Here is a 15,891-nt window from a genome sequence, read left to right on the forward strand (position 1 = left end):
TACTGTAAAAGTGTCCCGTAAAACACGGCAGCACTGTTGCCAGTGAATGGCCATTTAATGGAGGAAAAAAACGATCAATCCTGTTATTTAACGGGATGGCTGTTAAAAATGAGTTATTTATGACCAATATTCTACCTGACTTTTGCAGTGGTTTGACAATGCTAAAACAAATACGGTATTTTACATCTGAGGATGGCCAGCATCATACAACCTGACCAAAGTGGTGGATTTAGTGCGTTCACCCATCTTCTCCCATCTCTGCCATGTCCTCCACAGCTTAGACCAGCACACATATACACATATAACCATCATCAAATCTGGACCTTCAATCCTAATCTTCCCCTAGTAATTATCGGAACAATTAGTGCTACTGACTGGACAGGCTGTCTTCACACATGACTCAATTAAAGGGAGGGTGGAAAACTAGCAGATCTCAGGCCTGGAGGACCATGAGTTGATCATGAGTTGATCATCCCTGCTCTACACTGTGAGCCAGAGCTGCCTCTCACTCTGCAGTCCACCAGCTGAGAACACTGTCTGCGGTGGAGGACATTGCTCTTGGGATCGAGGATTGGGATCACTCTTACATAGAAACATGGGAAATAACCCGGGGGCTCTATATCACAAAGCAGGATTACTGAGTTAGCTGGATAAGTGCACTGAGTAAAACCCGGAACCCTCCCGAATCTGGAACATGGACTGGAGTAAAAATCGGGGTTTTATTCAGTGCAGTTGGCTAAGTCTGTAATCCTGCTTTGTGGTACAGGCCTCTACAGGCTGAAACCCGGAGCACTGAAAACCCTGAACACTGTGGCTAACTGAACCCCTAAACACTCTGAACACTGTGGCTAACTATGCTCAGTCCTGCCGCAGCTCAATCCATAGTGAGTTTTGGCAGCAGTTGGGATTGGGTTCCAACTATTGCAGTGCTTCTCTGCAACAGGGACTAGTGCTTTATCTGGACAGGGTGTTTTGCTGTTGAAACAAATAATCATTTGAACACCTCAATAGTCCCAACCCCATGTGTATGCCATGAAGGAGGGGTAATTTCATATTAAAAATGAAATTAAAGAAGCAATGCGTTGGTTTAACATATCATATAATGATCATATTTGTGTCAACATAATATATTTGGCATGGCTCCCATTATTGTAGAAACAGTATTATTATATTAGTCTGTTTTGACTTGTTTTAATCCTCTGGGGTTCTGGGTTAGCCTGATTTCCCTTTAATTGTGTGTGGTCATAATGTAGATAGAAATCCATTCACTATTAACATGCTTGTCTTCATTGCTTAATGACGTCAATACGCTGTGCTTTAAAGAGCCAATAAAATCTGCCAGTGTTTGTTGAACTGGAGAATACTGTACCTGCAGAGGAAACAATCCACATGTATTTATAATGTTTTGCATAAATATTCATATAAATAATTCAGTTATTTATTTGGTAGATGGCTGGCTTAAAATGTTACATGACAAGAATAACAAATGCTTACTGTATGAGTAAATATTTGTGAGACGGGTGCGTGGGGGTTGGACCCAAAATGCACGACTCAGAAACAATAGTAATATAAAGACCCCTCAGGGCTTTATTCGGGACGAATCCCAGGAGAGTAGTCAACACAAGCAAAGTCCATACACGTAGATCCAGCCAAACAAAAAGTAAACAAACAAAAAGCACGGTGCCGAGGGAAGAGGCAAACTCGTAGTCGGTAGACGTGCAGGGAGGTCCGGTAGCAGGAGAGCTGTCAGCGGGGCAGATGAACAGACGGACGGCAGGCAGAGGCGTAGTCGTGGACGAAGCGGGAGTCGAAACCATGAAACAATCAGCGAAGCAAAAGTACAAAAACGGTAGGCAAGGACGAAGTCAAAAAACAAACGATGGTCACAAAACAGAAATCAATAAACAATGGTCGGTAAACAGGCGTGGATCGTAACGTGTAATCAAACAGTAAATAATGCTCAAGAGTTGCGTGGTAAACAGAGGCAGACAATTTCGCAGTGAACAGTTGCGCGACTGGGCTATAAATGCAGGTGTAGACAGGTGTAGACAATTAGTTAGAGCGTAGCAAGGAAATGGAAAACAGGTGCGATGGATGACAAGTTTAACAAGGAGATTAGTAATCGTTAGTAATAAACCTATCCTGCCCTAGCATTAGTAAATTAGTAAATGACATGCACGAGAAACGTAAGGTAACATGAACACATGATTAGTTTGTTAGTCTCTACCCAATCCTGATCTAGCGTTAGTAGTTTTAGTAAATAGACAAATAGAAACAATTAGGAAGTGAATGACAGAAGGAGAGAGAGAGAAAAGGCGGAACGCAAGGTTTGCGGAAAAACATGTAAAAGTGTATGCATAAACCGTGACCAGTAAACGTAACAATAAACATAAATCAAAACATGACACAACGCGAAACTAAGACGATAACCACTAAACATTACCAGGAATATAATCGTACGAAAACATAACTAGACATGACAAGAAAATAAATCGTAACGAGACATAACTAAACATGACAAGAAAATAAATCGTAACGAAACATAACTAAACAACATGACGAACCTAGACAACATAATACATGATAAGACACTACGTGACTAAGACGACATAAATAAACATAAATCAACAAAAAACATGGCGAGACAGACCTGAAACGTGACAATTTGTGCCTTAACATTACTAACATTAACATTAATACATTAATACAGAGCCCAATATTCTATGACCGCAACATTACCACATATATCATAATGTTTGCATAATGTCAAAGAATGATCCAAAGGAGAAATAGCAATATGCCATTCTTGGATAATTATAGTAAATAGCAATAACCAGGGGGGAAAAAACCCAATTTGCATTATAGCAGAATGAAATCATACTAGGGTATGGTTTTCATTATATCATTCTTGATGTAATGCAAATTATAGAATGCAAATTGAATTATGCAAACTCTATGATGTTGCAAAATTATAGGAAATAGCAATAATCACTACAAAGGAAATAAGAAACGATTTGCAGCATACCAGAACACAGTCATAGAATGATAAGATGGGAGGTTCAGGTGCAGTGGAGGTCTGGAGTATTTGCAAGGTTGGCTGTTCTGTGCAGGTATTGTGCTGTTCTGTGCAGGTATTGTGCTGTTCTGTGCAAGTATTGTGCTGTTGTGTGCGGGTATTGGGCTGTTGTGTGCAGGTATTGTGCTGTTCTGTGCAGGTATTTTGCTGTACTCTGCAGGTATTGTGCTTTTTCTCGACTCCTGTGAGCATTATGAAAGAAGAGTAAATGTTCTCATCACCTCAGCGTTTCGAGGCCAAACGCTTTTAATAAAGTCTGCCTGTCTAAACACCTCTCGGAGGCCGTAGACTCTGAGAGGAAATGGTCTGGGCATTGGACAGGCTGGAATAAAAGATGCTAGAGATGAGGTGGGAAGTGATTCAGGCTTTACTGAGGACTCTGGGAAATGCCCAAAGGTTCGTTTGTAGTGTCTGAATGGGTTCACCTGCAGCCACAGATCTTCTTGCTGGATAGGGGCGACATGGCTGAGGCAGTAAGAGCAGTCGTCTGGCAGTTGGAGAGTTGCCGGTTCGATCCCCCGCCCGGGCTGTGTCGAAGTGTCCTTGAGCAAGACACCTAACCCCCAAATGCTCCTGACGAGCTGGTCGGCACCTTGCATGGCAGCCAATCGCCGTCGGTGTGTGAGTGTGTGTATGAATGGGTGAATGAGAATGTGTGAGGCTATGTATGTGTATGAGTGTGTGTATGTGTTTGCGCTGTTTATACTCCCAACATCCTGCCATGTTTAGCTCCACCCAATAAGATGCTAGCACTAGAAGAATCTCCGCCCTGCCTTCACTTCTGGGAGGGGCATCAGCGGGAAGGTACATTGCAGATGTTTACTTCCCTAATTATTGTAAAACGCATGAGCCCATGTGAGTATGACTTGATTTGTCAAATTTCAGCTTATGAAGGAGAACTAATGGAGCTTTAAGTGGAGTGTCAGGGGGTGAGTTGGTTTATTTGTTATTTGTTTAATAGAGCCGCATCGTGCCTGTTCTGCATCCATATGTTGGGAGTATTTTAATCCTGCAGTCCCAGTGCTGTGTAAATGCACCCTACAAACCCAGCATATATAAATAAAGGCCGGGGGGCTTTATTTATATTTTTGTGAATTAAAAAGGGAATGGTGAGAATCCAAAGGACCCTGCTGAAAAAAATGTATTTGTATAGGCATTTTACAAACTACGCTTTACAGTGGACCTTGCCCTAAACCCACAGGAGCAATAGGGCAACGGTGGCACGGAAAAACTCCCAGGGTGTGGCAAATAGGGAGAAACCTACCCAAAATATCCGCTTTCCTTCATTTTTCTGGCTTGTACCTTTCCTAACTCCTCCTTTATTTTTGTTTGGATATAATTTCTATGAATGTGTTGTCTGGAGCAGACAATTCAAGACAATACAAAATATGACACACTTTGATGTTAACAGTTCTTACAGCTACAATACCTGCTTCTTTTACATTTGTTGCGTACAATGTTCGTTTTTATACAAATTCAAAGTGAAATGGCAGCTAAATACAAGTGAAAGAATGTCAAAATGGATGGTGAGGTCAGTGTGCAGATAATTAAAATATTAAGAAGAATTCACCAGTGAGATGTGCTGAAATTATGCCCTGCTTTCAACAACATCTGAAATATGGCTGTTCTATTCCCTATCAGGCCTGCCATACTTCATACACACGCCTTTCTCTCATTCTCTCTCTCTCTCTCTCTCTCTCTCTCTCTCTTTCTCTCTCTCTCTGAAATGAGATGTTGGGTGAAAGGTCATGGTCCTGATGATGTGCATGTATGCTAGTACGACAGACACTGCTAACAGACCTAGGAATGATAAATCTAATATTCAACCACACAGCCCCTAATACATTCTGTAATGTATGTTAATGAACAAAATTACCAGTATCCAGACTTTTTCTTGATTACATTTAAATGAATATTCATAAGGGAGTCAATGATGATGATTATTCTATCTTAGAATCCATAAAATATTTAATATTGAAATGAACTGCAGTGAGATGCCTGATCAGCATGTTTGTGTTTCAACTTTAGTTGTGAAACTAGTCTTGTACCATTGGTAATATAGCTGTGCAAGTGGAAAATTATAAATAGTCTTCTCTGCAAGCAAAGGATGTAAGGTGTGACACTGGCATTCTATGGTACTTATTATAACAATAATGATCACTATGCTCTGGCATTGTTAGAAATTTTATATGATATTTCAGTCTATAACTCAGATGAAATTCTGCTGGGGTCATAGGTATACCACCTGTTCCACAGCACCGTCTGTTTGTATCCCCTCAGAAATGCCTTCATTTTAGCCTCAGCCTCAGGTTTTAATGGAGCTAATACATCATCCCGTGCGTGAGCTGACAACTGATACGCTGTTTGCTTTTCTTATCGCCCATCCTGCGTTAGGCTGTGGTATTGAATCCGTTTTTATTGTGTATTTCCTCATTCTGCGGCTGTGTGATATCATCATTCATCTTTCCGGGGGAAGCCGGCCTCTAGCGCAGGTGGCAGGTGGTAGGGAATAAAAACGGTCTTATCAGTGTGTCACATAAAACACTGGAGCTGTTTAAACATGCAAGCTGGGTCAGGGTGAGGGGGGTGAGCATTCCATTGTGTTCAATGGCGTGGCCCGACTAGCCTTGGATGGGAGATAGGTGTGTGTGCTCTGGACTCTGATGCAGAGTGGGTGTCTTCCCTTACTGGCTCCAGGCTATAGCCTGGCAAATTTCCGTGCAGCATCTTGGTTTTGGAACTGGACTGTAATTTTTAAGTCATAGGCTCCGTTCTCTGGTGTGCCGCAGCAATGGAATCCTTGACAAAGGTAGGTATCCCTTTAAATCAGTGCTTCCCAATCCTGTTCCAGGACCTTTTATGCTCTCATTTCAACCCTAATTTGGCAAACTTGATTCTACTCATTTGCAGCTCAATGAGATCTCTATCCATTGAATGAGGTGTGCTTTGCTAGGGTTGGAGTGAAAAGAAGCAACAGGTAGATCTCCAGGAACAGGATTGGGCAGCCCTGCTCTAGCTGTAGAATGAGGTGCGCTTTGCTAGGGTTGGAGTGAAAAGCTACAGGACAGTAGATCTCCTGGAACAGGCTTTGGAACCACCGCTTTCGGATGTAAGATCACAAATATATCATGAGAATGCTCCTAACTGAACGTCTGATGCTGATGTCACCCATCACTACTGGTGACTGAAAGCAGAGGAGTTCTACAATACTGACTGAGAATTTAGGGGAAGAAGAATACAACATGCTCTTCAAAGGGTTCACCTGAATTGAACCTGAGGGAGTACATAGCAGTAATAATAGACTGTGTGTGAAGACCATAAGCTATAGTTACCCTGTACAGGAGTACCTGCTAAATACCTATAAGGTAAAAGGATCACTGTATGTGGGCTCTGTGTGCCTCTGACACACTGCCCAGCACCTGGGTTCATTCTCAGATAGTTAAATCCAGGTGGGTGCTTGCCTTGATGCCTGTTCTACATCAACAAATCACTTTCCCTTGAAATATAACATATTTTTGGTCCAAAAGGAAACATTGATTCCAAGCTTATTTTGGGCGGCCTGTAGCGTAGTGGTTAAGGTACATGACTGGGACCCGCAAGGCCGGTGGTTCGATTTCCGGTGTGGCCACTGCAAGATCCGCCTGGCCGTTGGGCCCTTGAGCAAGGCCCTTAACCCTGCATTGGTCCAGGGGAGGATTGTCTCCTGCTTAGTCTAATCAACTGTACATCGCTCTGGATAAGAGTGTCTGCCAAATGCCATTAATGTAATGTTATTTTTACTGTGTTCATAGACACCTGCAGTGAATGAAAGGTGTGAGTCAGCAGTTTTCCCAGTCTAGTGGAGACCCAATCTGACAGAGACAAGTTTTCAGAGAGAACTCAAGCGTTGTGTCTCATATCATGTTTTATGAAGCCTATTTATGTCTCTCATTTGGTAATCCCAGGTTATGTGAGGTGGGGGGAGATGGATAGAGCGAAGATGGATGTGAACGTTTTTGTGCTTCTACGTCAGGGTCCCCAAAGGGAGACTTAAATAGCAACGCTCGCTCCTCCGTGACCAAGCATCGTCAGGAAGCCATTCCACCTTCTAAATATATACCCCCTAAATATATATATGTACGCACACAGTCAATCAGTGTGTGCTCATTTCTTTAACCTTTCTTTAACCAGATAAAGTCTCATTGAGATTCAAAATCTCTTTTACAGGAGAGACCTGGCCAACAGGCAGCGTAAAACAAATACAAATTGTATATACCGATAACAGACATTTATCACGTTATACACAGAATACACAGTTAATGCAGAGACCTCCATATCTGTGTGTCCTGCTGCATACGGGCCTGCCTCAATTTGTATCCGGGTCTGGTACACGCGTGTTTGTGCAGCATATATGCTGATGTGTGAAGCTGCGCCTGATGCAATTCTCAAGGCAATGACTCGGCATCTTTTGTTTTGAATGGTATTTTACAAGCAGGCAACCTTATTATCCCCGATTCATTGTTTCTGTGAAGCCTCAGATGATCTGTAACATGTTCCGATATGATTCTGAAGCTACCATATTCCGTCATTTGTGTAGTTCATATGATTTGTTTGGTTTGTGTCTGCTTGTAATAATGTGTGATTTAATGTCCACTTTTGGTGTAAATTGTTCATTACTTGTGACAATATGATATATGATATTGTGTGTGTATGTGTGTGTGTGTGTGTGTGTTTGTTTGTGCATGCATGCATGTGTGTCCGTGTGTTGTTTTTTATTTGATACAGATTCACTTATCAATGGCTTTAAAAATTCATTGATTGACTGATGTAGTGGATTTAGCCAGTAGGATGGGCTATCCAGAAGATCTGTGAATAAAACGCTCTGTCTCTTTCCTTCTCCCAGGTGAACGGATTCACGGACAGAGTTCCACAGGGACAGCGCTAGCCAGGGGGGTTTATGGAAGCCTGTTTTTCCAGGAAGAGAAGGTAGGCCCCGGGTCCCTGTGTCTGACTGTGCTTTGGAGAAGGCGGAATTGTGTAACCAGAATATTCTGTAATATTCTATTGCCAGCTGCAAACCTCACGCCCTGCCATTTGCACATCACACTTTTTTTCACATAAGTCATGTAAAAGTCAGATACAGATAGTTCTGTTAAAGTCCTGCCGTGTGTTTCTCAACTCCAGCTGGCTTCACTAATTAGTTCTACATCCTGACTGTCGAATTAGGCTAATGAACAAATCCATACAAAATACTGAGGTGGACTTTTACTTTCTGAACCTGGATTTTTCCACCTCTGCCAAGCACATACGCGCCCACATGCATTTGAAGCTGTTCTACGTCCAATTGTTTCAGTGTAAGCTGATTACCATTACAAAATAATTCATCCTCTCCTGTCCTGTTGTTGGATGGCATTTCAATGTCTGTGGTGACTAGTGCTGAGATCAAATATTTAATAATTCAGATATTTAGTGAGATTACAAAACCGTATTTCAATTGTTTTAGCAAAAAATACCTCTGCATTAGACAAAATATTGTTTACAAAGACTTCTACTTAATTATGCAGTTATTACTTGCACAACTCAAGTTATTAAATGGCTTACATATTTGAATATATATTATGAATAGCTTATCTGCATGGGATTTGTGCAACACCCTCCTGAATTGTGCAAGTCTCCACACCTCTGCAGCCTTGGATTAAGTTTTTCTTGTTTTTCATCTTATTATTATTATTATTATTATTATTATTATTATAGTGTTATTCAGACAGTTATAGTAGTAACCAGAGGGTAACAGATAAAGAAGGAATCACAGCACAAAAATTGCAGTGGCAGTGAATCAAGGCCACCTCACAGACCACAACACAGACCACTCTCCTTACGTTCAGTACAGTGTCCCTGCTTCTCACTGGCAGGCCATTACAGTGACTGTTACAGAGCTGGACAGTCGTTACAGCTTTTAGCATAGCTGCTGTTAGCCTGCCAGTATAGAAGCTGTTAGCATAGTGGCTGTCAACATAGCAGCTGTTAGCATAGGAGCTGTTAGAATAAGAGCTTTAGCATAGCAGCTGTTAGCATAGGAGCTGTTAGAATAAGAGCTTTAGCATAGCAGCTGTTAGCATATGAGCTGTCCTCTCGGGGAAGGTAGAGGTCTCCTGGGCTGTGCTGTGCTTCAGCTAATGAGCTACAGAGGGACATCTCCAGGGGAGGAAGCAGCTGTTTCTGCTGCTGGAAGTCCAAGGCAGCAAGACTATCAGAAGAGTCAACTTTGTAAAAAAAAACATTACATTTAAATTACATTTTTAAAGTGAATAAGTAGTATATAAATATATTTTTTAACAAACTGTTGGGGTGTAATAACAGTATCTGTGAAATAACGGTAATAAGTTGGCCTGCTTGTATATACTGTAAAAATAATAACTTTTACAGTAACATACTGGTTGCAGAGGTGCCAGTAAAGTACTTAAATTTAACTGTAATTTTTTAGACTGGACTTTTATAGTTAGACACGAGGCCTTTCTCCCAGCTCCAGATCCAGCTGAGACTCTCTGCGATCTGTAGAAGATGAAAGATGGTCCCGGGGAACCAGTATCCAAAGCCCATTATGAGGGTGTCATCAGTGAGTTATTACAGCAGATCTCATTAAATAAACTCATCAATAAAAGCAAGCTGGGGGAAGCCCCTGCAATCTAGCACAAGTGTTCCCGCCCTACACATCATTTTAATAGGGCATGTCACTGGTACGGAGCTCTGAGGTAAAAACGTAGGGATTTAACAAATGACGTCTCAACGAGACACACTTTCAAATAGGAGACCTGCCCACCCCAGATTTATTCAGCGGTGTCCAAGAATCTGTGCGTAACATCCAGAGGTGGTGATTTTTTGTTATTAGTTCTTAGTTCTGAATACTGTATACGTTGGATTTCAATTAATATTAAATCAGATAAAGAAATGAGAGGTGGTCTTTATTGAATTCAGGCCAGGACTGACTTTCCAGGTCCAGGTAGCTCAGTTTCCAGGTTGGGTGCTGCTGTTGGGCCACTGAGCGAAGTGCCTAACCTGAATGTCTTCAGTGAAACACCAGGCTACTCTAATGGATTGTATGTAAAGGATGTGAGCTGTGTAAGCTGTCACAGGAGCGCATGCTAAATGGATAATATGTAAATGCGCTGGTAGTCCTGTAGGGCAGCGCATAATTAGCCGTAGCGGTGCCTGGGAAGAGATGGATTTGTTTGAGTAACCCCCACTTCATCAGTTTCAAGTGACTCCTCTTGCTGATTAGCTGCCTGCAATCTGCAGCCATTTAGATCGTGGATAAAGAAGCTTTTGTCTGCACAGGCTCCAAAGGGTGCTAGTGTTAGCGCTATTGATCATGCTAGTCCTAGTTTTATTCACAGTAGTCTACTTGTGCTATTGATTGTGCTATTGCTATTGATCATGCCAGTGTGTGTGCTATTACTACTGATAGAGCTTGTACTATTTATTTTGATTGCGCTAGTGCTATTGCTATTCACAGTACTTGGGCTATTGCTATTGTTCGTGCTATAGCTATTGATAGTGATTGTATTATTGCTCCTGATCTGGCATGTGCTAGTGGCAGTTTATGTCCCCGCTGAACAAAGGTAGCCATGATGAGACAAGCCTACAGTTGCCTGTTAGCCTTGTGCTAATAGAAATGTGCCTGTGGGATTGTATTTGTGTTGTTAATGGGTAGCATATATTTGCGTGTTGCGGTATTAGAATAAAAAAAATAAAATAAAATAAAATAATAAAAATAAAATAGGCCCTGGTCCTTATCTTTGTTATGCAGGTAGCAGTTGAAATTGTACTTCCCTCTAGGGTCTTTCAGCGCACTTATCCCTGGTTATGGGTATGTACTTTGCACTTTGTTGTACGTTGCTCTGGATAAGAGCGTCTGCCAAATGTCATTAATGTAATGTAATATAATGTAGCACATGAATTTTAACGCAGGGAGAATAATGACTGAGTGAGATTGTGAGTTTACATGTGCGTGTTCGTGAGCGTGTCTGTGTGTGTGTCTGAGTCATGAATGCCAGAGTAACACTCAAATTGTAGTCTTGGAAACCACTCTTTGTGACGTTACCTCTTTCAAATGTTTATCAGTTGTTTATTTATGCTGATATTGATATAGCAGGTTCTTAATTAGCTGAGTTACAGTAAGCACTTGAAGAATTGTGATATGTAGGATTCCAACTGCTGTACCAGTGAGAAAGCTATACAGAATTTGTGAATGAGTATGTGAGTGTGGTCGAGTACTATTCCATACATTCCTTCAGAGACTCCTCCCGAAGCCCCCCCCCCCCCCCCCCACCCCCCCCCCCCCACCCCCCCCCCCCCCCACACACACACACACACACATATTTTTGACCTGAGAGTGCCCCAGCGCCATCTGCAGGGGAAGGCGGGCAGGTACGTGGCAGTGAGACTGATAGTGAGCTGTGACTGTGGGGGCGTCCCACACTTGTTCACAAACACAGGCTGCTCAGCGTGATTACATCATTCAAGCACCCAGCCAAGAGGATGGAGGTGGGGAAGGGGGGGGGGGGGGGGGGGGGGACTGCTCTGTGTTGCCAGGGTGACCAGATTTATGGTGGTTGGGTGCACTGGGGCAGAGAGCAGAGGAATCCATTTTGAGAAAGAGAGAGAGAGGGGTGGAGAGGAGAGAAGAATGAGAGGAGGGGGAGAGTGAGCGGTGGAGAGAGGAGAAGACAAGAGACACAGAGAGAGAGAAGAGCCAGATAGATGGGAGGGAGCGAGGGAGGGAGAAAGAGACAGAGAAGTGGAGAGGAGGGAGAGAGAGGGGTGGTGAGAGGAGAAGACAGGGTGAGAGAAAGAGAAGAGCTAAAGAGGGAGAGAGAGGAGAGAGTGAGAGAGTGAAGAGGAGAGAGGGAGAGATGACAGTGAAAAACAGTCAGGAAGAGAAAAAAAGTGAGAGAACAAGAAGAAGACAGATCCTCTGTAGACTAATGCCAAACTATGGACAATAATGTAGGATTATTCTAACAGGTATAGATCTCTACCATGCTTTTCATTCATCTTGAATGGTATCACAGCATCCTCATCTGTTTATCCTCCAGAATCATACATAAAGTTAGATAGGATATATTCATGTGCCAACCGATACCAAAGAGTATTCAATTAACCTGCGCTTCCCTTAGTCTGCGCCACATCGAATTATAGAGGTAAAATATTATTCCCTTAAATTACTATGATTAAATATACAAAATCTCACAAAATGAACATTATTCAAAATGGTCTATTATTGTATCAACCCAATCCAACCCAATTTCCTAATCTAATTTTACCAATAGGTTTTATTTTAAAGTGATTTGAAATGTAGAAGTCGGAATATTATCTGTGCAATTAAGTATAGACCTGGGAGATGTTCATCTTGTGAAACGCGCAATAAATCCTTACTTACCATACAGAGATAGAAATGAGGAAGTCATTTCACCACTGAATTACGAGCACAGTTATTCAATTATATTGTTTCATGCAGCACTTAATTGGCCTCATGGTAAAATTGTAAAAATGGTAAAAAAAATTTGCTTTTCAATGGCATGATTCTGGAAATGTTATTAGCAATATAATGAATGTGTGTGGCGGCATGGATGGTGCAGTGGGTAGCACTGCCGCCTCACAGCAAGGAGGTCCTGGGTTCGAATCCCCGTCGGCCGGGGCCTCGCTGTGCGGAGTTTGCATGTTCTCCCCGTGTCTGCGTGGGTTTCCTCCGGGTACTCCAGTTTCCTCCCACAGTCCAAAGACATGCACGTTAGGCTGATTGGAGAGTCTAAATTGCCCATAGGTATGAGTGTGTGAGTGAATGGTGTGTGTGCCCTGCGATGGACTGGCGACCTGTCCAGGGTGTATTCCTGCCTTTCGCCCAATGTATGCTGGGATAGGCTCCAGCCCCCCTGCGACCCTGTTCAGGATAAGCGGGTTAAGATAATGGATGGATGGATGGAATATAATGAATGTGTGAAAACAAAAAATTCAACAGGCATTTGCCCTGGCAAATCTGGCTCTTCTGTTCTCTTGTGTCTTTGGATAAAAGCGCTATATAAATGCCAACCATTGTGAATGGGCAAAATGTAATCCTCCTCTGTGGAATTTCAAGCACAGTAAATACACACTGTAAACTCCAAATCGACTCATGAATTATATACATACATCCACTTTAATGATGGAGTGCTTGTAATACTCCTTTTAGCTAATTAAAGATTTGGGTATATGCATTGGCAGATAAGAGAAAGCTGAAAAAAATGATATCCGGAATTAACCTGTTAATGTGTGACATCACAAATATGTGATTAAAATGTTCTAAACAAAACACTCTAAAGGCCAGTTTATAGTCTAGCGACGGAGCATGGATGTTGCTGATTGCAACAACATTTGGTTTATACTCAGGGAAACTGGAATGCTAAGGACAATATTTGCTATGGATGATGACCTCAGTCTATGTCAAGCAACAATGCAACATTCATGAACTTTCTGAGATTTCAGTCGAGGGACTGGACTATAAGCAGGGGATCTAGAACTCTGACTTGGAGTTTTAATGAAGAAAAAGAACATTCCACAAAAACTTGCTCTTTAAAGGCCTTCTCGCCCCTCTGTGTAGAAACCCCAGAGGAACAAGCTGAAGTAAGAGAGGGAGATAGGTGGGTCTTGTCTTCAACCAATGGTAGCCCTCTTTCACTCCTGGGAAGTAAGTTTGTAATCTGAGATCATAACCGATCAATTCCACTGGCCCACTTGACACCCCCCACCCCGCTCTCGACCTGACATTGGATCTCTTCCTGTGCCCTTTGTTCCGGCTCGCTGAGGACAGTTTGCCATGGTGACAGGAACAGTGCATCGTCTCATTTGGGTGAGAGGTGCTGGTTGGGGCAAGCTGTGGGTCTTCGGTAGATCTGTTAGCACAGAGATGGGGGGATGAAGGTCGATGAACTCATTCAGCCTCTGTGCTGGCTAGGCCCACTCAAACAGCTCCATGAATTATGCATAGGGGAGTGCTGCTGTGCGTCTGTGAAAGCAGCACCTCACGTCTGAGGGTACTGGGGTGGCTTCACAACGCCAAGCCAAAAAAGGCATGTCCGCCCTGATTGGTTCCTGAGGAGTGCTCACCAATTCACAATGTAACTATTACATTACAATTATTTAGCTTATGCTTTTATCCACAGCAACTCGCAGTTGCTGGAGCAATGTGGGGTTAAGGACCTTGCTCAAGGGCCCTACAGTTGCAGTGATTGTGGCTTATTGTGTCTGTACTGGGGCTTGAACCACCAACCTTCCGTGTCCCAGTCAAGCACCTTAGGCACTAGGCCACCAGTCATCAAATCTGGACCTCAAAACCAAATTCGGCCCTGATTTTCTAATCTCAGGTAATTAGCTGAACAATTAAGAATTGGCCAGTCTGTCTTCACACCCAGGTAAAGGGAGGGTGGAGTCCTCTGACCTCTGACCTTGAGGACGGTGATTTGAATATCCCTGCACTAGGCTGTCCCTGCACTGACACCCTCTAATGTCCCGAAGGTTTGTACTGAACTCGGCAAACAGGCCAACATTTGCAAAAAGGTGTGCAGATATCCCAATTAGGACATTGAAAAATGTGGTGAAGGGTTTGGAGGCTGAATTGATCAGATCATTTGTGTTTGCTTCCTTAGCAAAATTCTGTTTCCTCCTGTTTGTCTTTTAGGCATGTGATTGTGATCTTCTAGTGTATATTGTTTCTATATGTTTTTAATGTTGCTGTTATGTTGTTTGCAACACTTTATTGCTGCTATCTTGGCCAGGGCTCCCTCCAAAAAGAGATCTTGCAATCAAAATGGGACTCGCCTGGTTAAATAAAGGTTAAATAAAAATAAAATAAAAAATAGGCTATAGGCTGCCCATTGCACCACACGCCACTGGCCTATTCATTAATCCCAACAGTTGACCGACTGTTGGGATGACCTCTATAGCAGTACCTCTCTTTCCCGGATGACCATTTTGTGTCACGAGGATCTGCCCTGGTTCCCTGCCATTTGCTGTGTCGTTTGCATTGGTTCCTGTTACATCATCAATCTACATTCTGTCATGTGACCTGGCTCTAATGGAGGGCAGTTTGCCTCAAGCAGCAGAGTTTGATTCCTGTAGAGGGCCAGTTTTGATGAACCCCAAAACAGGCTGAACGTTAGCACAATTTTTTTGACCAGCTTGGCCAGCTCAATCTTCAAGCTGGCAAAGCTTTACAGCAGGGAAGCATCGTAATCCTCCCCTCCACCTTTGTGTAAACTAGTCCCTTCTTCTGATGAAATCAGACGAATGTTCTGCAGAGTGGGACTTGTAAGGAAGGAGTGTATCTGAGGGTCTTGAAGTCCATGTTGTCAGTGGAGATGAGAGGTTTATCTTCAGCCCCTCTCTTTACAGTCGTGGGTCTGTTTATAATGGCGGTGCTGCACCTCTGGGACATTGGAGCACGGAGAAGTGCCATGTCATTTACGAGACGAGGAGGCGTCTGCAGAAAGTGGTTGCAGATTGATGTGCGTCTGTAAGTGTGTGGTGACGTGGGCTTGGACTGCTCCAGACAGTGTCATCTGAGGCTACAGTGGCTTATCCATATGGCAAGGAGGCCACGAGTTTGACTAAAATGTTTCTGTCATAGCTATTTAACCAGTATTGCACTGATGGATATTCAGGTGCATAAATGGGTAGTATGCTTGCAATGTCATTTAATATAGCAGATAGGTACATTTATTTCTTTTTCATGGATGCCTGCAATAACCAGTTGTGTCACCCAGGGTATGGCAGGGTTATAAATGCTGCTTCAGGTGGTACAA

General features: G+C 42.8%; 1 protein-coding gene across 2 annotated transcripts in view; it reads left to right on the top strand.

The window, feature by feature from the left end:
- LOC133110756 (protein kinase C and casein kinase substrate in neurons protein 1-like) overlaps positions 1-15,891 on the top strand; it is a 53,453-nt gene that overhangs the window by 5,877 nt on the left and 31,685 nt on the right. For both annotated transcript variants that reach the window (XM_061221053.1, XM_061221054.1), the window contains exon 2: positions 7,959-8,041. The gene's annotated coding sequence lies outside the window, so the exon portion shown is untranslated. The remainder of the gene's footprint in view (positions 1-7,958; positions 8,042-15,891) is intronic.

Source organism: Conger conger, chromosome 14 (genome assembly GCF_963514075.1).
Source record: "Conger conger chromosome 14, fConCon1.1, whole genome shotgun sequence".
Lineage (NCBI taxonomy): Eukaryota > Metazoa > Chordata > Actinopteri > Anguilliformes > Congridae > Conger > Conger conger.